The sequence below is a fragment of the Pteropus vampyrus genome, unplaced genomic scaffold (assembly GCF_000151845.1).
Source record: "Pteropus vampyrus isolate Shadow unplaced genomic scaffold, Pvam_2.0 Scaffold24, whole genome shotgun sequence".
Taxonomy (NCBI): Eukaryota; Metazoa; Chordata; class Mammalia; order Chiroptera; family Pteropodidae; genus Pteropus; species Pteropus vampyrus.
Genome location: NW_011888805.1, coordinates 10,066,830 through 10,091,933, shown reverse-complemented (window position 1 = coordinate 10,091,933; position 25,104 = coordinate 10,066,830).

Genomic DNA, 25,104 nt, shown 5'->3' with positions numbered 1-25,104 from the left:
TCTTCTCAAGATGGCAGATCCTACAGGACTCAAGTTTCTAACAGAGTCTTCTATCTTTCCCTCACCTTGTCCTTTGGCATCTGGAAATGATAATAGCTCTGAAGTTGCTAGTCCCATGTTCCTACACAATCCCTTGAAGCTTTGGTATACTCCTTCTGTATCTTTGTAATTAGTCTTTTTGTAAATAAACCCACCTTGAACTGTCTTGTTTCCTGTTGAGATTCTGATAACTACCAATGAGAAGACTAATTTAACCTCTTTGGGCCTGATTCTTCATTCATAAAATAAAGTATTGACTTAGATTAAATTGAAAATCCTTTGAAGCTCTAATGTGCTATGTTTAAGTATTCAGTTGAGATACCAGTTGTTATACTGAATTGAAATACATTAAAAATGAAAAATGCCACTGGGTAACCAAATAGTACATGAGGGAACTTTCTCTTTATAGAAATATTTCAGTTAATGCATAACAAATTTCTGAGGTAGTTAGAATATCACTGTTTTGCAAGTGGTAATGGATTTGGATCCAGGTATGCATCATCAATAATCACTAACATCACTAAAAGAGAGATAACCAGATATAATGTGCCTCCTGATAGAAAAACACACCACCAATTATGAGGTAGTCATACTGAACATAATGAACTTGAATCTCATCAAAGCTCTAGAATCCAAAGCTAAGATTCGATAACTAATTGAAGGAAATATAGGGAACTGAAACACAGGTTTAAATACTCAAGACTGTGGGAAACTATACAAGACAAAGCTAAGTTCATTTTCTAGTAATAACATGGTCAATGTCCCTTAGACCCATTTCCAGTTGAAAAAATAGTAAGTGCCAATCACCTTACTAACTGCTTTATATGCATATCTCAAGTCTCCCATCTTTATAGATAAGGCTCTGAGTGGGGAAAGGCTACCCAATGTCAAACAAGGATTTAGTAAAAAGAGCAGGGTTCCAACCTAGAGCCTGTGCTATCAGCCACTGCTCCTCATTGTATGAGGTGATAAGATTATCAGAAAGTATCAAATAGCCTGCTTTTTCTTGTTCTGGTGGGAAGATGTACAACCAGTTTATCTAACGGCTGCATAAAGTTTAAAAGAAAGGAGATGAGAAGTTGAGACACAGTTTATCTGCTAATTTTGGAATTAAAATATCATGTCAAAAGACCATACTTGCTATGTACAAGAGCTGTGTACAATAGCTGTTTTCCAAACTCTTCCATCAGAAGCCAGGGAGAGTGAAGCCTTGGGAAATAATCTGAGGCTAAAGTCAACAAGGATGAATGTTGTTTCTGTTTGTTTGATGCCTCTGTTTTGTCTTAAAGTTAGCCATTTATTTCATAATTTATGCTTATTTATTTTAATACAAAATCATGTTTTGGATTTCTTAATTCTCCAAGAAAAATCTGTGCTCCTGGAAGATGAACCTGCTTTTTTGTATATCCAGTAGCTTCAAATTTTCCCTTCACCCACTACAGCAAACTCCTGGGGCAGTGCATTTTAGCCGTGGTTAAAGATTAGGTTCAAGTGAGGAGTTTTACACAAATAGAGAACTGTCTCCCTGCCGCCCCCTCCAAACTGGTACCAGTCAGTGGCCTGTTAGGAACAGGGCCACACAGTAGGAGGTGAGTGGTAAGGCAAGAGAGCAAAGCTTCATCTGTATTTGCAGCTCCTCCCCAGCACTAGCATCATCACCTCAGCTCCACCTCAGATCATCAGGCATTAGATTTTTATAGGAGCATCAGTCTCTGGTGCAAAAATGGTTGGGGACCACTGATCTAGAGATCTTATTCTTGGGATTCTTTTCATCTTTGATTCAATAATTGCTTTAAAATGGACAGAGTTACTGGAGTTCAGCTACAAAAGTACTAGGATGTTCGGTACTTAAAGAGAAGGAAATAAACTCTGAAAGTGAATAAAATTATTCTCCATAGACATCTGTCCTACTGTTCCTCTTGCAGAAGTCATATGAGTGGATAAAGACATCTCCCAATTTTTTAAGCATAACTACTCACCCTGAATTCTCTTATAAACCATTTTAAAATAATATATTTGTTGTGGCCTGTATAGAATAGACCAAACCAAGTATGCTCTCAAAGGCTGTTTATTAGCCGGCGGCTGTCCTGTACAAAGGAGCAGCCCCGAAATGCCAAGATACAAGGTTTTTAAGCCCTAAATCCCATTCCTCATTCTGTCTTAAACACAAAGGTCTGTTTTTCTCTTATTCACTACCTGTCAACCCACAGGTCAGTTGTGCAAGTGGGGATACAGAAGCAGAAAGCTTGTTGTTAGAATGTTATGTTCCCGAGGGCAATGGCCAGTATTCCCATGGATGATGGCCAAACAGTAATTTTTCAGCTTATATACAATTGATTATTTTTCATGCCACGCAAGCAAGCAGGGTTACACAGGCTAAAATTGGCAGTTAGCGTATGAGCTCATGGTTAAAAGTTTCATGATTAACAGAATGTGGTTAGGGGTTCCAGAAACTAGGCCTAAGGTATAGACTTCCTTTGTCCAGTTTCAGGTTTTAATTATCCTTTAACCCTTTCACATTTCAGCAGGCTATCACAATATTGTTTATGAAAGACTTAAAATATCAGGAATAAGTGACTTCATTGAATTAAGTATATGTTATATCAAATGACCACTGTAAAAGCTATGATAGAATCCAGTCTGTTAAAATATTTAGACAAGAAAAAACTTTTACCTGACTTTTTCATCACAAACTTACCATTGATCCTCTTTATTTTATTTATTTATTTATTTTTAATAAATTTATTTATTTAAATTAGTTTCAAGTATACAGTACATTGGTTAGACATCTATATTATTTGAAAAACGATCCCCCCCCCAATTGCTCCCTCCCTCCCCTGGCCCTCCACTTAGCCATCATATGAATGCTAACTACGTTCTCTCTGGTATCTTTTTTTTTTTAATCATCTTAATCTAGCAAATATTTAAGCCTAAGTATAAATGATAAGGGGGTCCAGGAATGGTTGAAGTAAAAGTAAAAAAAAAAAAAAGAAAAACATGTGGCTATTTAAATGTAAATTAATTAAAATTGAAGAAAACTTAAAATTTAGTTTCTCAGTCACAGTAGCCACATTTCAAGTATTCAGTGATCATATGTAGCTAGTGGCTACTCTATTGGACAATGCAAACATAGAACATTTCTTTCGTTGCAGAAAATTCTACTGGTCAGTGCTGTTGTAGAAAGAAAGCTATTTGCCATAAAACTTCGAAGGGTTAATATTCTTCATTTAGCACAATATAAAGTTTTAGGTATTAAACAATTAATAAAATATGATTCCAACTGAGCTCATTCCTATGCGGAGAGACAGATATGTAAAGAGATTCAGCTGAGGCAATATATACAAAAAGAGTGAGAGTCAGAGATATGCCAGTCTAGGTCAATAGGAGGAAATTCTAGACCCAAAAAAAACCATGAACATGAGATGGTATGGTGAATTCTAGGAAATTGCAAGTAGTTCAAATAGTAAAACGTATAAAAGAGTAGTAGCAATAATAGTTTCACAGTAATAGTAATTTTATAGTTACATTAAAAGCACCACTACTACCACTCTACTGCTACTCTCATTATTACTATAAAATGACTTCATCTACTACTGTGAGATACATGTTTGAAACGAGTTTGTTAAGAAATAAATTTGTTAAAAAATAAGTTTGAAAGCCGAGCTGAGGCCAGATTTTGCATCCTGATGAAAAGTAAATTTAAATTCATCCTATAAGAAGAGGAGACATTCAAGAGTTTTAAGTAGAAGAGAATGTGATCCAGTCTATATTTTAAAAAGATAACTGTGGCTGGTGTAGAAGTTTGAGCCTGTAGCTAAACCCAGAAGGAAGTTAAGAGACTTTTGCAATATTCCAGGTGTGGCCTAGGGATAGAGCAATGCTCTCATATCTCAAATCTCCTTAAGCTGGAATGACTTTTGATAGAATCTTTGATATGCTTCTTCTAAAAGCATATTTGATAACGTTTTATTTTTCTCTTATTGTTCTAATAAGTTAAAGCAATTTTAATACAGAGAAACAGTTCTCTTCACATTTTGTGAAAGGAAGATTAAGGCCTCATCTATTAAATATTACCCCATGCCGCCCCATGCCCCGCCTACATGCACACCATCTCCCAGACTCTCAAATTGTTGCCTGCTTCTTCCCTCACTGGGACTAAAATTATTACCATTGAAGCATCCCTTTAATTTAGATAAACAAATCTTTACTTTAGATAAACAAATCTTGTCATAGAAAGTTTTTGTGTAAGCAACAGAAACCAACTCTGACTACTAAAACCAAAAAATAAAATTTTTTAAAGATATTGGGACTCACAGCATCAATTCAAGGCTGGGGTACAGGCACAGAAAAGGCAGAAAAACCAAGAGCCCTCAAAGACCAGGAGCTACAGATGAGGTCACTTCACAGAAACAGTACCTGCGACTTTGTTCTAAATAGATACCACGATTATTTTCTTTGACACTATAGTTGTTAAAGACATAAGTCCTCAAAAATTAATAGTACTGGTTCATGAATATGTAAGACAAATCAATGAGACGGAATAGAAAATCCAGAAATATATCTAATTACATATGAAAATTTAGTATAAGATAAAAACAGACTTTTAGATTATTGGAAAGAAGGACTTTGAAAAAGTGGTGTTGGAATAACTACATAGCCATATGGAAAAGATAAAATTGGATTCATTCCCCACACATACACGAAGAAAAATTCCAAATGGATGTGAGATTTAACTTTTAAAAATGAAACTATGTGAGTACTCAGTAAATATATAGGTAAATTCTTTCCAACTTAGGAGCAAGGAAAATTTTCAGGGTTATGACTCAAAATCCAAAGCAAAAAAGGGACAAATAGATAAACTTTATAACATTAAAAATAAAAAGTCTTTACATGGCAAAAGACATTTTAAGCAAAGTAGACAGACAAATAGCAAACTGGGGAAATAGCTACAACTGATACCACAGCTCGTAAAATGAGTTTCTAAAATTAGAGAAGAGGCCAAAAATCCTGTAGAAAAATGAGCTATGAAAGCCATAGACAATTGATAAATATGGAAATACAGGTGTCTTTCACCAATATATAAAGATGTTCAATATCATTCATAATGATCTCAATAAACATTAAAATTACTCTAGTATTCCATTTTTTGCTTACTTTGTTGCAAAACTCCAAAAGTTTAATAACTCAATGTATTGATGAGGCTGTAAGAAAATAGGTACTCAACTATTTCTGGTGGAATAAAAAAATGATAAAATACCTGCAGATGGAAATTTAGCAACATTATAATTTAGCAACAAAGCTAGCAAAATTATATATACATTTACCCTTTGACTCAGCAATCCTACTTCTAAAAATTTATCATGAGATAAGGTGGTAAAATTATGAAAGACATTTTTGTAAGACTGTTCATTTCAGTATTATTTATACAGTAAAAAGTTGAAAATCACCCAAGAGTTCATCAGCCAGAAACTGGTTTAATAAACTATGATACAGCCGCTAAATGAAGTACATTGCAGCTTTAAAAAGGAATGTTGACTATCTCTATACATAATCATTTATTTAGTTTTCTAGTTATTTACACTAGGAAGATAATCCCAGGTCCTATTTCTCTTTCATGGCTTGACTTAGAAATTCAAGTAACTATTTCTTAAAAGTAATGTGTTATATTGCCATTGAATTTTATAATATAAAAACACAAACGTGTGTGTCTCACTTTATTAACAAAATGGCAACATACTATATATAATTTTCTAATCCTTGTATTTTCAGGTATTGGACAATAGGCAGTGCATAACTGGGAACCCTGAAAAAGGGGAAATGAATGAGGTGACCCTTTGTCAGGAGGCAATTTCTGGTTAGTGGTTGGTATAGGGAAGGGGAAGCTAGGTGTCTTTGGTTGAGATAAAACAGAATTTGAAGAGGCTAGGTGGTCAAAATGTGAAGGACAGTATTCAAGAGGAGAAAGCTATGCAGAGAAAGAATTCTGTATCCAAGAAGAAATCTGTATACAAGACCCTTTGAGTCTTTAATTGAATGCCACACTGCACATTTTATAAGCAAGAACAACTTTTGAGTAAAGAATAAGTATCAGAAAATTCTAACAAGAACAGTTCCTAGAACTCACACAGAGCTGGGAATAACTTGGGTTCCTTCCAGCCAGAAAGGAGAGATCTAATTGAATCTATGGATTATTTAGAAGAAATCCTAGAAAAGCCACAACTTAGAAGTGAGCTAGAGTATCCCTAAAGGCCATTTAGGCTTGACTTAAATGAGCTTAGAAACAAGAAAGTTCACCCACAAGTAACTGTGTGCCAAAAAAAAAAAAAAAAAAATCCCTGATACCCTTTAAAGAAGTATAACAAAGATACAGCCATTATAAATATGCAAAAATGGTCAAGGATGGAAAAGAACACAATGAGGAGAGAAATGGAAGATATAATGAAGAAAAAATGGAATTTCTTGGTGTGAAAATGCAGTATTTAAAATTATAATTTAATTGGACAGGATAATTGGACAGCAGAAGAAAAGATCAGTGGAATTGAAGTAATAGAAACAGAATTTATCTGAAATGAAGCACGGAGAAAAAAGACTGAAAAAGTGGCATAGCCTAGTGAACTGCGGGATAATATCAAGTGGTCTAAAATATATGCAATTCCAGTCTCAGAAATGTTAAAGGAAATTCTTCAGGTGAACGTTTTTAAATTTACTTTGCTCCCTTTTCTGAGCTGCAAGTTTTTTTTTTCTCTTAAAAAGATAAACATCTCCCTATCAACTTTATACTATGTTACTAATATATTCAAAAACTATGCTTTGTATAAATCCAAGTGATTCTCCCAGTTAGTAATATCTTGAATCAATACCAGTTACAGTCTCCTTTTCTAGAAGGATAATCAAAGATTATCTAGATATCTTGGAATTCCATATGAATGAAGTTCGATACATGTAAATATAGGCTGCCCTCAAGAGTGTGTGAAATCCTCCTTTGTTTTATGGGCCAAAATACATACAAAAGAAAACCTAGTAATATTTCTATTACCCTTATTTTAATTACAGATAACTCTGATCTCTAGAACAGAAATCCAATTTATAAGAGACCTTTGAATAAATACAAACATTTGTTGTATTAATGGTTTGTGAATTAAAACCTCCAAAAGGCAACCAAGAAAAAATTTTAAATTATATTTTATCTAGATAATAACATGACATTTAATTAAATTGATCAATTGATGGTTAATTTTATGTGTCATCTTGGCTATAGTGCCTGGTCGTTTGAGCAAACACTAGTCTAAATGTTGCTGTGAAGGTATTTTGTAGACTGATTAGCATTTACAGTAGTTGATTTTAAGTATGCTACCCTGTACAATGTGAGTGGGCTTCATCCAATCAGTTGAGGGCCCAAAGAGCAGAGATTGAAATCTGTCTCCAAACGTTAACACATAAATCCTGCCTGAGTTTCTAGCTTGTCCTACAACTACATGAGCCAGTTCCTTGAACTCTCTCTCTCCTCTCTCTCTGTTTTACACATGCATGCATGCACACACTCACACACGCACACACACACCCTGACTGATACACTCACTAATATCAAAAAATGTGTCAAATGCTAAATGTTTAAACTTTAGTAAGAATTTCAAAGTGGAAACTTCTCTATAGATTCAGAAAATTTTCAGTTTTTCTAACTCATGCTAGAACTAATTCACAAAATATACAAGTGTTTACACACTTTAAGCACAATACATTGCATTTGAAATCCCATGATTTTTATTACATTTATACAAACTTAACTATTTAATTTTAGTAAACAACTCCAAATTTACGCGTGTAGTCAGACTTGTCATGTCTTAATTCCTAATTTTGTATTCTTTAGTAACTATATTACTCCTTAGAAAACCAATAAAACTATATTCTTAAATATTAAGGTAAAAATTTAAATTTCTTAAATTCATTGTAGAATATTTTATCCTTTGAGATATTTAAAATATGTTTAATACAAAATACCTGAATTTTGAATGTTTAAAATAAACCTGAAATTTATAAATCTTTTTCTACCAAAAAAAGGGGGAGGTAGTTGGTTTAATCCCCATCTTTGTCAAAACAGAGACTCTATTTAAAACCAGACAATATTTAAAACTCATTTTTTTCTCCTTTATTCCTTTGAATTTCTTTGCCTATTTCCTATCTTTGGAGTTCCTTCTATTCTTCTCTTGTGGCCTACAAATTTCTTTTTTATTTTTACTTTTTTGTGTGCTTACAACTGATTTTTGAAAAACATATTATTTTAAAAACCTTAATTTTCACCACTTTTAACTTTCACCACTTTTAACTTCATAAAAATACATTTATAGTCACCTTTTCTGGATACAAGCAATTTCAGGTAAAATAGTCAACTTCTAGTTCTTTATATTTTATGTATTTTACCAATCAAAGCTTCCTAAATTTAACTGACTCATATTTGGAATATACAATTCTCAGACAATAATTCTTGAGCCCTGGTCTCTGAATACCATTTTCAATTCAATAGACTTCTGCTATCTTTGTATGATTCACAGCACTCCAAACTCTTTCTGAAGAGAATAGAAACTTTAATCTGTAAAACAGATCATCTCACATAACACAGATCATCTCACATAAACAGAATCTTATGTTTATGAATATTTAAAATCAAGCATCTGCTCACTAACTTCTGTTTCACTGGGGTTCTTTATTTCAAACACAGACAAGTATTTACCTTTTGTAGTCTACGCTTATTCTAATTGTTCATTTCAGAAATACTAAGGTTTAGAATATGAGGAAGTTAATTTCAGTTTGCCTGACCTCTCCTGGGGAGGTGTCTTTAGTCCATTGAAGATAGGCAAGACAAACTCCACTGGAGCACAGCACTGCTAAGAGGCACAGATCCTGGTAATTCTAAGTCCATTATTTCTAGGATATTCACTGGGATATTCAGGTCAGCTTCTCCTCCAAGTGGAAGGCAGTTAGAAAAGTGCCAGGGAATAACTTTGACTAGTGGGATTTGGGTTATGTGTAGTTCTGGAACCGCACTATATCTAGATTGGGGTAATAGAAGAGGCTCAGTCTTAGTCTTAAATCCAGGCCTGTGGAGTGAGGGGTCGGTATAGAGAGCAGAAGCCTGCTATAAGAAAGGGAGTCAGGAGTGCTGGTCAGCCAGAATCAATAACTGCAGGGCTTTAAAGTCACCACATATAGACTGAAAAGAATTACCTAGTCTAACCTGCTTTTCCACGAATTCCACAGCATTATTCCCATCAGCTTTTCCCGAGACTATAGCTTTAGAACACTAATACTTTGTAAGTACTCAAGTCTCATAGTCACATGAGAGAGACTGTATTTTTACCAATAGTCCTGCTACCTAGCATGAAGGGGATTAGGTAAGAAATAGTTGGTGGCAACAGCTGGAAAATAAAAGCACTTCATGTATATTTCCAAATGAGCTGAGACATGTTTATCACACCAATTATGGTCATGTATAACCAAATGCAGAAATTGTAGTTTTGTCATATATGTGTGAACAAGATGCTAATTGCTTCACTTCCACTTCCAAGTATAGCTGTGCTGAAAGGAATCTCTCTTACACTGAGCCGAAGAATGTACTTTCAGTAGAGAAGAGCCCTGAAAATAATATGTCGATCATTTCTATTCCTCCTGATTATTACCCATTTTAGGTGGAGGAGAGAAAAAAAGAGAAAATCTTCAATGTGGTTTTCCTTCATTACAAAATTTCTCTTCTGCGCCCTCTACAAATGCATCTTTGCTGTGCTGCTATGGTGGAGGGAAGGTTTTAGATTTTTTTTTGGTCTTTTTAAGAGGTCAGTTGGTGTTTTCTAGCTACATGAACATTTAGTCAGACTTGCAAGGAAGTATTTTCATTAACTTTCTCCAAAAGTTTCTTACATACTTTAAATCCATATTAATTTTTCCTTCAGCTCTCTATCATTCATCAAACATTTCTCTGCTTATTTATTATTCCTTCTATGTACCTATTAAGTTTAGATTTGTTAATAGGAATATGATATGAATTCCCCTGAAATAAGGCATTTAATAACTATCATTAATGACATTATTAGCCTCTTGTTTGCTAGTGATCCTGACTCATTCTAAGAAATATTCATACTCAAGAAAAGATAAATGAACCAACTGAATAAAATAAACAGCCCTATTGCATTAAGCAATGCATATCCAATGGCATTTTACTTTTTCTATTTAATAACTATTTATTAAATATTATTAAATGTTTATGTAGTTTTGGTAATAATACTAATTGTAATAGTAGGACTGTGAATACTAATAATGAATGATAACTCATCCTAGGAAAAAATTCCTAGAACCATATAGTTATAGGCAATTTTTTTAATTAAAATTTTTGTGCATATGCATAATTATCCTATAGTGATGTATGATAAGGAAATCAATAAAATAATTCCAAACATAAATGTATATTACATCAGAACAAGATTCAGAGGAAAATTGTAGAATGGAATTACGAATTCGAGGAGAAAAAGAAATGATAAAATTTCTAACAGTTAAAGATGACCTTGTTCATGCAGTTTTAAAAAATTAATAGTGGTCTACAAGGTGGACCACAATGATCCATGCCTCCTGGTATCCACACCCTATGTCATCCCATCCCCTTGAGGGTGTGCCTGACCTAATGATTTGCTTCTAACAAAGAGTTTATACACAACAAAAGTGATGAAATGCAGCTTCCAAGACTGGGTTACAAAAAGACAGTGATTTCTGTCATCCTTAATCTCTTTTGTTCTTGCCTCTTTCCTTCCCTTTCCTTCCCTTCCCTTCCCTTCCCTTTTGTCTCTCTGTCTTTGTCTCTGTCTGTCTGTCTGTCTGTCTGTCTGTCTCTCTCTCTCTCTCTCACATTCTGAGAGAAGCCAGTTGTCATATTAAAAACTACCCTGTAGAGAATCCAATGTAGCAAGGAACTAAGGGAAGATTCTGGCCATTGGTCCAATAGCCCTGAAAGAACTGAATCCTGTCAACAATTTATGAGTGAACCAGGCCCTTGCTCCAATAGCCCTGAAAGAACTGAATCCTGTCAACAATTTATGAGTGAACTTGGAAGAGGATTATTCTTAAGCAAGTCTTCAGATGAGGCTGACTCCTTGATTGCAGTCTTGTGAGAGATCTTGAATAATCTGACCCAGAAAAACTGTGAGAAAATAAATGATTGTTTTCAACTGCGAAGTGGACAATTTGTTAACTAATGTAATAGTCATCACTGTCAGATGGCTCTTGTTTTTAGAATCCATTAGATACATTTAAAATTGATAAAATATCTTGAATTTTAAAATGTTTTTCAATAAGCTTGAAATTACATCATTTGCAGCTCTTTAAGCTTATGAGACAACGTTTTAGAGGGCAACTTAAAATGTGTGGGGTTTCATAATTTTTCTAAATTATTTTGAGAAGTGCATGAGCAAAAAATTAGCAAAGTTTTAATATTATTGGGAAACCCTTATTCCTTGGTAATAGTGAAAAAGTTTAAAGAAAGAGATAAAAGAGATAAAAATAAGAGTGAAATGAGAACTAGATGGCTATCTCTCCTGCCTTGAAGAAGTAAGTTTAGTGCGTAAGCCAAGCTAGAAAGCACACAACTAAAATAGTAGCCTCTACCAATTGAGAGCTCACGTGTTACCATATTTGTTCATCACAACAACCCTTTGAGGGAGATTTTATCATTATGGAGATCTGAGGGGGCCAATCATGATGCCCATGTTGTTTTGTTCACTTAAGCCTATAGAAGAGGCACCCATTTACCCAGCCATTTATCCATTGGAGCCGATATCCATTTATGAGATGAATCTACCCAATCATCTCATTTATCCAATGTATAATCAAGGAACTGTGAGTACATAAGCAGTAATTCTGCCTATAAGCTAAAAGAGGACAGCTAGATCTCAGGTTTTCCTCTTCACACAAAAAGGACGAGTCCTCGGTTCAATGCTAAGTCTCTAATTCTGAAGGCCTTAAGAGCTTTTAACAGCTCTGTCTTTCCAGATGGCAAGGGAAATAATTAAATGCATTTTCTACTGTGTTCAGACTATATCAATCAGTCATACATTTGTGTCTCTCTTTTTAGTTAGAAGCGCAGTAAACATATATCCTAGACCAAACAGTCTCTTTAAGATTCAAAAACTTTTTTATATTGTGGCAAAATATAATAGCATAAAATTTACCAGTGTCCCCTCCCCTCCTAGCCTCTGGCAACCACCATTCTACTTTCTGTCTCTATGAATTTGACCACTCTAGGTACTTCATATAAGTAAGATCTTACAATATTTGTTCTTTTGTGGTTGGCTTATTTTACTTAGCATAGTATCTTAAGGTTCACCCATGTTATAGCACAGCTTCTGAATTTCCTTCCTATTTAAGGCTGAATTATATTCCATCGTATGTATATACCACATTTTGTCAATCCTTTCATTTGTCAATGAACATTGGATTGCTTTTGGCTATTGTGAATAATGCTGCTATGAGGATGGGTGTACAAATTTGTTTCAGTCTCTGCTTTCAATTCTTTGTTGAATATACCCAAAGTTGGAATTGCTGGATTATTTGGTACTTTTGTGTTTAATTTTTTAAGGATCTGCTATACTGTTTTCCACATTGGCTGTACCATTTTACATTCCCACAAGATTCTAAAACTTTTAACAGGAAAGTATAACTAAAATAAGTGATGAATGATATAAAGTGAGTGCTGTGGACAATTAACCCACAATTATAGACTCTCAGAACTTGAAGGAGCTTTAAAGTACATCGGTCCATATGTATCTGTCGCAATTTGAAGATAATGCTTAAAGTATCAGGATGATGACGATGATGTTATGTGACAGCCTGCTGAAATGTGAAAAGGTTAAAGGATAATTAAAACCTGAAACTGGACATAGGAAATCTATACCTTAGGCCTAGTTTCTGGAACCCCTAACCTCATTCTGTTAATCATGAAACTTTTAACAATGAGCTCATACGCTAACTGCCAATTTTAGCCTGTGTAACCCTGCTTGCTTGCGTGGCTTGAAAAATAATCAATTGTATATAAGCTGAAAATTACTGTTTGGCCATCGCCCATGAGAATACTGGCTATTGCCCATGGGAACATAGGCAATCACCCATAGTAACATAACATTCTAACAACGAGCTTTCTGCTTCTGTACCCCCGCTTGCACACCTGACCAGTGGGTTGACAGGTAGTGAATAGGAGAAAAATAGACCTTTGTGTTTAAGACAGAATGAGGAATGGGATTTAGGGCTTAAAAACCTTGTATCTTGGCATTTCGGGGCTGCTCCTTTGTACAGGACAGCGGCCGGCTAATAAACAGCCTTTGAGAGTATACTTGGTTTGGTCTATTCTATACAGGCCACAACAGTTACCTTCTAGCAAGCATTGACTTAAGGCTTATTATATGTTCAGCACAATGCTGTGCAGAACTAAAAGGAAAATATCCATCCTTTTCTGGAATTCTTTCTCATAACTACCATACATAAATTTAAACATAGTAACCTCTCCATTTACCTAGGATAATGATTCACCCAGGTGAAAAGACCATATATTTCAATTATTTTACTTCCTGCCTATCTCCATGGGAAAAATAAACTAGTTTCAAAAATGATGTGTGTTGGTAAATATTTGCAGTCAGAATCTTCATGAAGTACCATAGCAGTTATAAAAACAAAACAATTTAAATATAATTGTAGATCCTTACAGAAACCTGACATCTAGCCATGCTTGTCTACGTTATTTTAGTAAAATTGTCTTTCACAGCATCGGCCAAGTTTGGAAATTACACAACTCTGAGGTTTAATGAATGTTTCAGTGAAAATGGTTTCTATCTCAATTTAGAAAAACCAAGTACCTGTAAATGACAATGAGGACAGGTAGGAGGCGAGCATATTATAACAATAAAGAGAGCCCTTTCTAAGTGTTGCTAATGCTCTAAGAGATGAGATCTTAGAGAAATGATCTCTCTGCCTGGCTTTGAATGCTCTGGTATCGTCCCTCCTCTTTGAGACTTCTAAAACTCACAATAAGAGAATATTATTTAGCCTTTAAAAAGAAGGAAATCCTGTGATGTATGACACTATACTAAGTGAAATAAATCAGACACAGAAAGACAAATACTGCATAATCTTACCTATATATGGAATCTAAAATATTTGAACTCAAGGAAACACAGAGTAAAATGGTGGTTGTCAAGGGTTGGAAGTGGGGAAAATGGGGAAATGTTGATCAATTATACAAAGTTTTAGTAATACAAGATAAATAAGTTCTGGGGTTGTAATGTATACTTGAAATTTGCTAAGCGGGTAGATCTTAAGTGTTCCTATCTCACACGTGCATGGGTGCGTGCCCACACACACACAGGTAATTATGTGAGGTAATGGATATATTAACTAGTTTTATTGTGGTGCTCATTTCACAATGTATACATATATCAAAGTCAGTATAAATACATATAATTTCTATTTATCAATTATACCCCCATAAAGCTGAAAACAGGAGTCACAATAGGGTGTGTATGAAGACAGCAATTCTATGCCTTAGTCCTCTTGGCTGTGCAGAAACTTAGATTTCAAACTATTTAATACCTATAAACCTTTTCAAATTATATTCCTCTTTGAGCCTCAGAAATGTCATGATTTCATAAGTGGTTAACTAGCAGTTAATATCGACATCAGAGAGTATTACCACATTGCATTCATATAATTTCAGCCTGAAAACAAGGAAAACTAGAATTTTAGACTGGCCTCTGCTACAGAATTATAAATGTACAATTCTGTTTGGCTTTGCAATATTTCAATTAGTTTACCTAACCTTGTTATAGCCTTCAAAGATTCCTAACTAGAAATGATTGATCTGGTCAAACCTTTTCCATTTTACGTAGGAACAAAAATCTAGGCAAAGTATGGAATTGAGAAGTTAAAGGCAAATTGAGATTAAAAACTCAGTATTCTTTGTCTTAGCCTAATTGCATTTAAAAAGAGAAATCTTCGACTAATCAATAAAAAACTCACAGGGAATACATTTCTAGCAATGAAATTTCAGGCAGTCTGTAACTCTACTTCTACTGACACCTCTAGCAAACCTGGAGTCCACTTGGAAAGTAAGGTGTGGGGAAGGGTGCGAAGGGAGGGTAAGGGAGGAATAAGAGAAGATAAGAAATATTTCACATCTCCTATTCCATAATTTTTCAATTCAATTCAAGTTGTCAAACATTTATAGAAAATTTACTACATATTGGTCATTCTTTTAGATACTATAGAGACACAAACAAATTAGACCTGGACTTTACTTCAAGGTGCCCCATATCCAGTATAGGAGTGTGGTTTATTTATTTATATATATAATCATTTTTATTCTAGAAAATATTCCAGTTGAATGAAATATTTTACAGTGCTAGAGTTATGTATTATTAGGTAAGAAGTGGCTAATATTTCAGAGGCCCTCAGAATTTTTTCCATGGTCAGGATCACCACAGTTTACCCAGCTGGAACCAGCCTCTGTCCTTCCCAGAGAGATGACACTATTTTTAGCTTAGATTGGATAACTCTTTCTACACCACCTTTCTGCCAAGGTTCCAGCTGCTCTGTGTTTACTTACGTCTATGTTATATATTAACCTCTCTTTAGCATTGCAAAATACTTCAGAATCTTTCCAGTTTACTCTTTGCAATATTACAAAAAATACAGTGAGGTCCTAGGCTAGTTTAATGCTGTATTCACTCAATGACAATAATTCCTAAATGCCTATATCAAGTCCTTGGGATATACCAGTGAATATAACAGGCAAAGATTCCTGGTTTAGTAAAACCTGTATTCTAGTTACTATACATAATAAAAATCCAAAATAATTGAGACTCAGAAAAGAGATAAATTTCTTCAAAGTTTTCTGAATTTGTAATGTCTATATCCTTTTATTTTGACTTAGAAACAATTTTAACTGAAGAGAGACATATATATCAAAGCAATGGCACTTTCTCTAGTTGCCCTGACAGGGGAAATTCCTTTATTAGTGTATTTAGTCTCCTCAGGCTGCCATAACAAAATACCACAGACTAAGCCGGTTAAACAACAGCTATTTATTTTCTCACGGTCTGGAGGCTAGAAGTCCATGATCAAGGTGCTGGCAAATTTACATCCTGGTGAGAGGTTTCTTTCATCTTCTTGCTGTCCCCTCACATGGCCAGTCATTTCTCAGTGTAAGCACAGAGAGAGAAAGAGCTCTGGTGAAGGCCTCTTCTTACAAGGACTGCAATCCTATTGGATTAGGGTTCCACCCTTATGACTTCATTTAACCTTCATTACCTCGGAAAAGGCTCTATCTCCAAGTATAGTCACATTGGGGGTTGGGGCTTCGACATGTAAATTTGAGGAGCAGGGGACACATTTCAGACCATTGCAAATAGTAACACAGAGAGCAGTGTTCTACAGTCTTTTCTTGATAATTATGGCAACATAATAGGTAAGCTACATATGCTATCTGTCAGTTTAATGTTTCAAACAGCATCCTCATTTTTGGCCTAAATTATTCAAATTGGATAGCTTAGCTGACAATAAGACAGGATAATTGCTCCTCCATGCTCTATTTCCCTCACTTAACTGCCTGAAAAATAAAAGACAAGCTTCCTTTCAAAGTGTACATGATCTTAGGTCCCGTTTAATTTAACACTTGCTTTTCAGTAGTTATTTCTTCAGAGCAGAAATCTACTACAAACACAAAGAAAACAATACTAACAACAATAACAATACACCTTTGTCTTTCTATTTTAGGCATTTGATCAACTTTTTCAAATTACCAAAAACCCAAGAGAGAAAGAAATCTAAACTTTATTGAGTGCTTACTATGTGCCTGGCATAATACTAGGCTCTTTGTATAATTTGCTCATTAAGTCCTCACTGGAGACTTAAAGACTATTATTATATCCTTTAACAGAGAAGCAAATTGAAGTGAAGTGGCATGCCCACAGTTGTACTCACTGTTAGTGGTGGATCTTGAATTTTGACCCAGATCTGCTTAGTCCCAAAGCCTGTCCTCAGCAATATTATTTTGGTAAAATTTAATATATGTAATTTCAAGTAGATTAAGAACCTTCAGTACTGTTAAAAAGCATGGGATAGAAATATGTGTGATATGGAATGGTTCCAAAGATATATTTTGGGAATTTTGGGTTGATTATTGGATATAAAATAAAATTAAAAGGTAAAAAAGTATACAGTGATTAGAAAGTCTTGATTCCATCTTACCTTCACTTTCTTCCCAGTGGTACCACTATTACCAGTTTCCTTGTGTTTCTTTTTGGAGATATTCTATGAATTAACAAGCAGGACATATACATACATACAGTAGTCCCCTGTCCTCTATCTGAGGCTTTGCTTTCCATGGTTTCAGTTACCCATGGTCCAGCATGGTCCACAAATATTAAATGGAAAATTCCAGAAATAAACAATTCATAAGTTTTAAATTAAACTTTATCTCATACACACACACACACACACACACACACACACACACACATATATGAAAAAACACAGTACATATAGGGTTCAGTACTATCCATGGTTTGGGGAATCCACTGGGGGTCTTGGAACGTATCCACCCCCCCACCCCGTGGATAGGAAGGACTACTTTACACCCATTTAAAAACACAAATGGTAGCATATTATCAGCACTGTTCTGCACTTTGCTTTTTTTCAGTAAACAATATACTTCTCTCTGAGAGGGACTAAAACGTTAAAGGATCTAGAGTGAGAAAGAGACTCCCTCTCACTGTACTCTCTTCAAATAATTTTTTACCATGTATATGTATTATTTTTTTAATCATAAAACATACACACAAGATAACTTCTGTGTATTCTTAATATTTGGATGAAAATCTTAAAACAAATAGTATGATTTTAAATTAAAGAACCAATAGAAGGTCATTTTACTTCTCTTTTAACTTTGTGGCACCATTAACTTTCTACTTCTTGAGAAGCATAATTTTCAGCAACATTTATTTTTACTTTTTGAATTAACTTTGGATTGTGATGCTACCTAAAATCAACTCACCACTAAAAGTAAATGTTATTCTGTGGTCTATGAATTATAGAATCCAAGTTTTGGGATAAAGCATGGCTACCACCTATATTAGTCTTAGTTTGAATAAAATAGCCTTCATTTATAACACCTTTTCTTTATAATAAATCTTGGAGTCATAATGTTAAGAGATAAAAAGGATCAGAATCTATCAAATGGTAAAGCAATGTGACCCAAAACACAAAACAGAGACTCCTGACATTCAGTCCACTGCTTTCTCCATTAAAAAAAAAAAGTTTTACTAATCTTTACTTTATAAATATTTTATTCACTAAATTTGTCACAAAAACAATATGACCTCTATAATCCGCCAAAAGAGGGAAAATAAGAAAAGTAATTACAATTTTTACAAACTATATTAGATGCATGCTTTTTTTTGAATTTAGAAGTTAAGTTTAGAGATGAGTTAGAATTTCTGGAAGTATTCCACCTTGAGGGAGAATTTGAAGGAGGACAAAGTGTTGGCTTGTGGGATAAGAAGGTAAAGACTTTTCCTGTGTAGGGGGCAGCATTAACGAACACCCAGAAAAGTCAACGGGTATAGGGAACAAAAGAATTTTTCAGAAGAAATCTGTAGGCATTCCATGTTAGTGAGATGGGGAGGGGAGATTTCATTTTCTGTTTTAGCTTCTTGAAAGTTTTCTCTCTGAAGAGTAGTAGAGAATAAAACTAAATTCTAAAACTTTTCAATTTACTTAAGAATATTAATTGCCACTAAGGTTTGTTTTTAATGCACCAGACCTTTTTTTAAATTAAAATTATTTTTTAGAGCAGGTTCACAGCTAAATTGAGGGGAAGGTAGGGAGATTTCCCATACATCCTCTGCTTCCACATTGTCAACATCCCCACCAGACTGGTACATTCTGAGGAAAGAGTGAAGATGTGGAGTATAGAAAATGGAGTCACTTTAACCAAATTGCTAAAATTATTAATATTACAAAGGTTGAGGCATGAGGAAAGACTCTATTCTTATTCTAACTGGCCTGGAAACTTCAACTTTTATGAACTTTACAGTCCTGTGTCAATGCCCAGATATACACTTGGATGGCCAGGTAACCCTCTAATTGCCCCCTGAAGGACTCACATATATATTGATCTGGTCATCTATTTTCCAGACCACCTGGTATCTATCATCCTGACTTCCTGTCATTTGATTGATAACTGTCCTGGATCAATCCTAGGGCTAAGAATGCAAGACTTATAATTCTCAAGAATGTACTTTTTGCTATAAGAACTTTTAACTTTCCTTTCTTTTTTGGACTACTTCTAGTTTTTTGTCTAGCTATGTTTCCAGTTTGCAAATTCTAAGTCCCTTGAATAAACCTTTACCATTTATTTCTAGCAACGCTTCCAGACTCTTTTTGAGTTTGTTAGACAATTTGTTAAAATTGCTGAACCTACACTGACACATCATAATCACCCTGGAAGTCCATAGTTTGCATTAAGATTCACTGTTGGTGATGTACATTCTATGAGTTTGGATAAATGACATGTATCCATCATTATGGTATAATAAGAATATTTTCACTGCCCTAAAATTCCTCTGCCCATTCATCTCTTTCCCAGCCCCAAACAAACCTACAACCCTTGGCAACCACTGTTCTTTTTACTATCTTCATAATTTTGCTTTTTCAGAATGTCACATAGTTGGAATCATATAGTACATAGCCTTTTAAGATTGGATTGTTTTACTTAGTAATATACATTTAAGATTCCATGTCTTTTCATGGCTTGACAATGCATTTCTTTTTAGTGCTGAATATTATTCCACTATCTGGATATACCAGTTTATTTATCTACTCACTTTCTAAAGGATCTCTTGATCGTTCCAAGTTTTAGCAATTATGAATAAAGCTTCTATTAAAATCCATGTTCAGGTTTTTGTTTGGACATGTTTTCAACTCCTATTGATAAATACCAAGGCACACAATTGCTGGATCATATGGTAGAAGTATGTTTAGTTTTGTAAGAAACCACAAAACTGCCTTTCAAGTGGCTGCATTCTCACCAGCAATGGATGAGAGTACCTGCTCTCCACATTCTCGGCAGCATTTGGTATTGTCAGTGTTCTGGATTTTGGCCATTCTTACAGGTATGTAGTGGTAGCCAGTTCTAATCATGCTCTAATCATATAGTTTCCAGATTCCTCACTGTTCTGCTTGCCCTTCTTGGCCCTATTTTATGAAGACACTAAGGCAAAAAGAGATAAAATATTTGCTCAAAATCATACAATCAACATCAGAGCTAAAACTTTCATTAATCATCAGTTGCAAAAAATCGTCTCACAAGGTAGAGACTTCTTTTCCTTTTTTCTTTTTTCTTTTTTTCTTTTTTACTGTGAATGATGCTGTACAATAAAACATCAAGGATCCCAGGGGCCATGAGAAAAATGCCAGGCAATTTCTAATATTTCTGTATGTTTCAAATAAAAGCATGCCTGCCTTTTTGACCAAACAGATTCAACAAGTTTGAAGGAAATCAGTATTGTTTCCATATCTTAGTTAACGAAAATGATAGATTTTGAAAAATATACTCTTTTTCAGAGCTAAGAAATCTAAGACATGTATTGAGCATATTAGATTTCCAATGTTTGATACTCATGTTAAAGATGATCATACACATTCCTTTTATACTTGGTAAATTGTTTCTCTATCAGAACTTCTCTTTCTTAAGAATATGTAATCACCATACACAGACCTGAGAAGCAGCCTGATACTGTACTATTTGTCCAAGACACTGAAGCGTATGTAGTGATCTCTGTGTGTGCTTATTGTGAATGGTAAGATTTATGAATTGCTGAGCCAGCCTTACCAAGAATCCTAGAAATGAGTGATTTTGATTTGACTGATTTCCCCGAGGTCAGTTCTAGGTCATCACATGCTGAGTTTTCATGCCACTTAGTCATGACGGGAATGATAGTTGACCTGGACTTCCCCATTGACATTTCCATTTTATTAGCTCTGAAATATAAAGTGTGTAAGTTCTGTTTCATCCTAGACTTAAGTAGCAGGAAACTTCTGCTTTTCTTCTCAAAAATACTCCCTCAAATTTATGGAAGTCAGAAGTCTCAGTAGAATCATATACCAGACATTTCTGTGATTCACTCATAGGGACTACATGGGCTCCTTTATAGGAATTTTTCATAGGCCTTAGGATACTACAAATTAGAACTATTTATTACTAATCTAAACTAACTGGACAAAGGATAAACTGAATTAGTAAAATCTTTTAATCATACAGTTAAGAAAACCTTTTAACTGTAATAATTTCAAACAACTTAACAATACTAAGTCTTCAAATCCAGGGCTCTCCAACCCCCGGGCCATGGGTACCAGTCAGTGGCCTGTTAGAAAGCAGGCCTCACTACAAGAAGTGAGCAGTAGGCAAGCAAGCGAAGCTTCATCTGTATTTGCAGCCACTCCCCAACTCCAGCATCACCGCCTCAGCTCCACCTCAGATTATCAGGCATTAGATTTTCATAGGAGCACTGGCCCCTGGTGCCAAAAAAGTTGGAGACTGCCGTTCTAATCCAGGAACACAGGACAGCTTCCCATTTATTTAGATCTTCTTTAATTTCTTTCAGCAGTGTTTTGAAGTTTTCAGTGTACAAGTCTCATATCTCCTTGGTTAAATATATTCCTAAGTATTTTACTTTTTTTAATGCTCTTGTAAATAAAATTTTCTTAATGTCCTTGTCTGATTGCTCATTGCTAGTATATAGAACTCAACTAATTGTAGTGTAGTGATCTTGAATTCTACAAATTTGCTGAACTTGTTTATAAGCCCTAGTAGGCTTTTTATGCATTTCTTGGGATTTACTATATATAAGATTATGTCATGTGCAAATGTTGATATTTTTACTTCTCCCTTTCCAGTTCTAACAGATGTGAGATGGCATCTCATTGTTTTTATCATTCTCTGGCTCTGATAATATCCTAGTTAGTCTCTGGCTAATTAGTTTCCCCTGAGGGCAAACCTTGTTAAAAAGAACAGAGTGCTCTGGTGTATTTAAAAAAAGGTTCCTTTCCCACCTCCCTCTGCTGCAAGCACAACGTAGTTTTTCTTCAATATTTACTGTGGGAACCTGATTAGCCTCCTGCAGGTAAGTCTCACAATACTGTGAGGTTCTCCCTTGTCACTAAGTTCCCTGAAGTTTTTAACTCTCCGACCTAGGCACATGGAGCCTCCAGCAATTTGTCAATTTCAGTTTGGGTTTCCCTAACCCAGTCCTGGTTACTGTGGTGCTTTCTGCTGTGAGTTTCTGCTCTGGTGAGCCATGACTCCCTGTATTCACTGTCTGTTTCTCCAGTCTTGGGAGCAGAGGTTTGTCATGTATCCTCTCCTCTCTTACAGATCTAAGAAGAGTTGTTGATTTTCAGTCTGTTCAGCTTTTTACTTATTGTTGAGACTGATTGGTGACTTCCAAGCTCCTTACATGCAGAACCAGAAACTGGAAGTTTGGTCTTAGCTAAAAACTCTTTAATTTTAAAAAAGATTACAGGCTTATAGAAAGGTTGCAAAAACACTTCAAAGTAGTCCTAAATACCCTTTATACAGATCCGCAGATATGAACTTTCTTTCACATTTGTTTCATCTAGCTATCTATCTAATTTTTAAGTGCTTGAGACAGAGTATGTATTTCCTAAAAACAAAACACGGTCTTACATAAACAAAAAACAGTGATCAAAATCAGGAATTTAGCATAGATACAAAACTATTAACCTACCTACAGACTTTTTTCAACTTTTGCCAATTGTTCTCTAATGCCCTTTACAGCAAAAGAAAAACATCTTTCTGGGCCAGGATCTAATTCAGGATCACACACTGTGTTAGTTGCAGTGTCTTCTCTTTAGTGTGCTTTAATGGGCAACAGTTTTTCAGTCTTTCTTTGTCTTTCATTACTTTGATATTTTTGAAGTGTATAGGTCGGTTATTTTGTAGAATGTTGCTCAATTTGGGTCTGCCTGATTTTTCCTCTTCATCAGGATTCCCCAGGTCATGCAATTTGAGCATAAACATCACAGAGGAAGTTGTGTTCTTCCCAGTTCATCATATCTGAAAGCATATGAGGTCGATTTGTGTTATTACTGGTGATGTTTAATCACTTGCTGAAAGTTGACTTTGCCAGGTTTTCATTGTAAAGTTCCTAATTTTCCCTTTGTAACTAATAAGAATATTGTGGGGAGACACTTTGAGACTATATTATTATCCTGTTTGTCTTTATATGTCCTGCCACTGGTTTTAACATCTATTGATTCTTGCCTAAACAAGTATTACCATGGTGATTGCCAAATGATTATCTTAGAATTTCATCATTTCTTCTATCTTTATTAACAGAAATTTTACTGTATGGAAAAACTTTGCCTTCTCTCTTATTATTTATTTATTTGTATCACTATGGTCTCTTATTTTATTCAGTAAGTTATAATCTATATCTATCAATATTTTGATTGGTCCAAATGTGTCCAGGGAGAGCCTCCTCCAGCAGGTTTCTGTGTCTTTTCCATAGTTTTTATAAAATTTTTTGTGTGCACGTTCTTACTTTCTGGCACAATAAGCTCTGGCATTATGCGTTAAATGAAATTAAAATATTTCCTAAGCTTATAAGTATTTATTGAATTCCAACTAATATTGAAGATTTCATTGAACTTAAAACACTAAATAAAATGGTCACACTTGTTGAGTTCTCCCCAAGCCTTTTTGTGTTTATTGGTTATTCCTATAAGGAAAGTTTGAGGACTGGTTTATTAGTGTCCTTTTCATTTTCAGGTGCAGATACTCATGGTCAGCTAGCTATTGGCTCTTTGGTTTCTGTTATTGTGTGTTTAAAGAATGTGAGGTCTTCCATTCTGTGCTTATTCAGCTAAGATAATGTAGTTTAAATTGGAATTTAAGTTGTCTGTGTCTGAAAAACTGAAATGGTTGAAGAAATTCTTACCTTCTATACATTTGTTTTAATACAAATGAGATATATAACCAAAATTCAATACTCATTCATAAACTTCATGGTAAGAATTAAACATGAGACTAGTTCCAGAACTTGTACTGGTAACCATTTTGCTATGGGAGTAATTTAGTTCTGGTGGTTCAGGAGGAAGATACTGTGTAATTCCTAGATCGTCACATATGGTGTCAATATGGCAGGGATGATAACCCTCTTTGAATATCTTAAGAACCCCAGCTTGCTTTGCCTGGAATGTGTTCTTCCTTTAGCCACCAATGTTTGCTTCCATTGCTCAAGTCCCAGAACTTCTCCTCAAATATGTTTTTCTTCTCTGTCTATGCTTTAGCGAATAGATGAGAATTAGCCAGAAGAGCTTGTTAAAATGCTGATTTCCAGGCCTCCTGGGATTTTAAATGAATATATCCATGATGTGTCTTAAGAATCTATAGTATAAAAATGACCCAATGAGATTCATAGGCAGAGATCTGAAATATGAGGAATACTGCCTGAGTGATAAGGCACCCATGTCCCATCTCAGGCTCACAGGGAGGGTAAGAATTTTGGGTTTGTGTGGGTTAGAGGTGAGAGAAGGCATATGTAGCATCGTTTGCTTCTACATATCCATGTCAAATGGTATTAATGATTGATTGATGTCTTATTCATTTTTCCTCATTAATAGTATGGCAGGACAGTTGATCAGGTATTACTTTGTGTTTTGCTGTAGTGTTTTTCCTTCCCCTATTCTGATTAAATAGCCAGCTCTTCTGTGATCCCTAGTCTTGGGGCACTTGAAGGACTGTCATAGAAGATGCTCACAATCTTTAAATTCACTGAACAGAGTTTTGATGTGTCCTTGAAGAGGGATGGCAAGAAATGACCATCTGATGGCAATGAGTGAACAGAGGGAAAGAGGGAAAGATTCTCCAGCCTAGAAGAGTGACAGCAAGTTGGCCCTGCTCCCTGGTGGGAATGTTTTCATGGGCATCCCAGGTAAGTGGGAGCCTGTCTCAGTAAT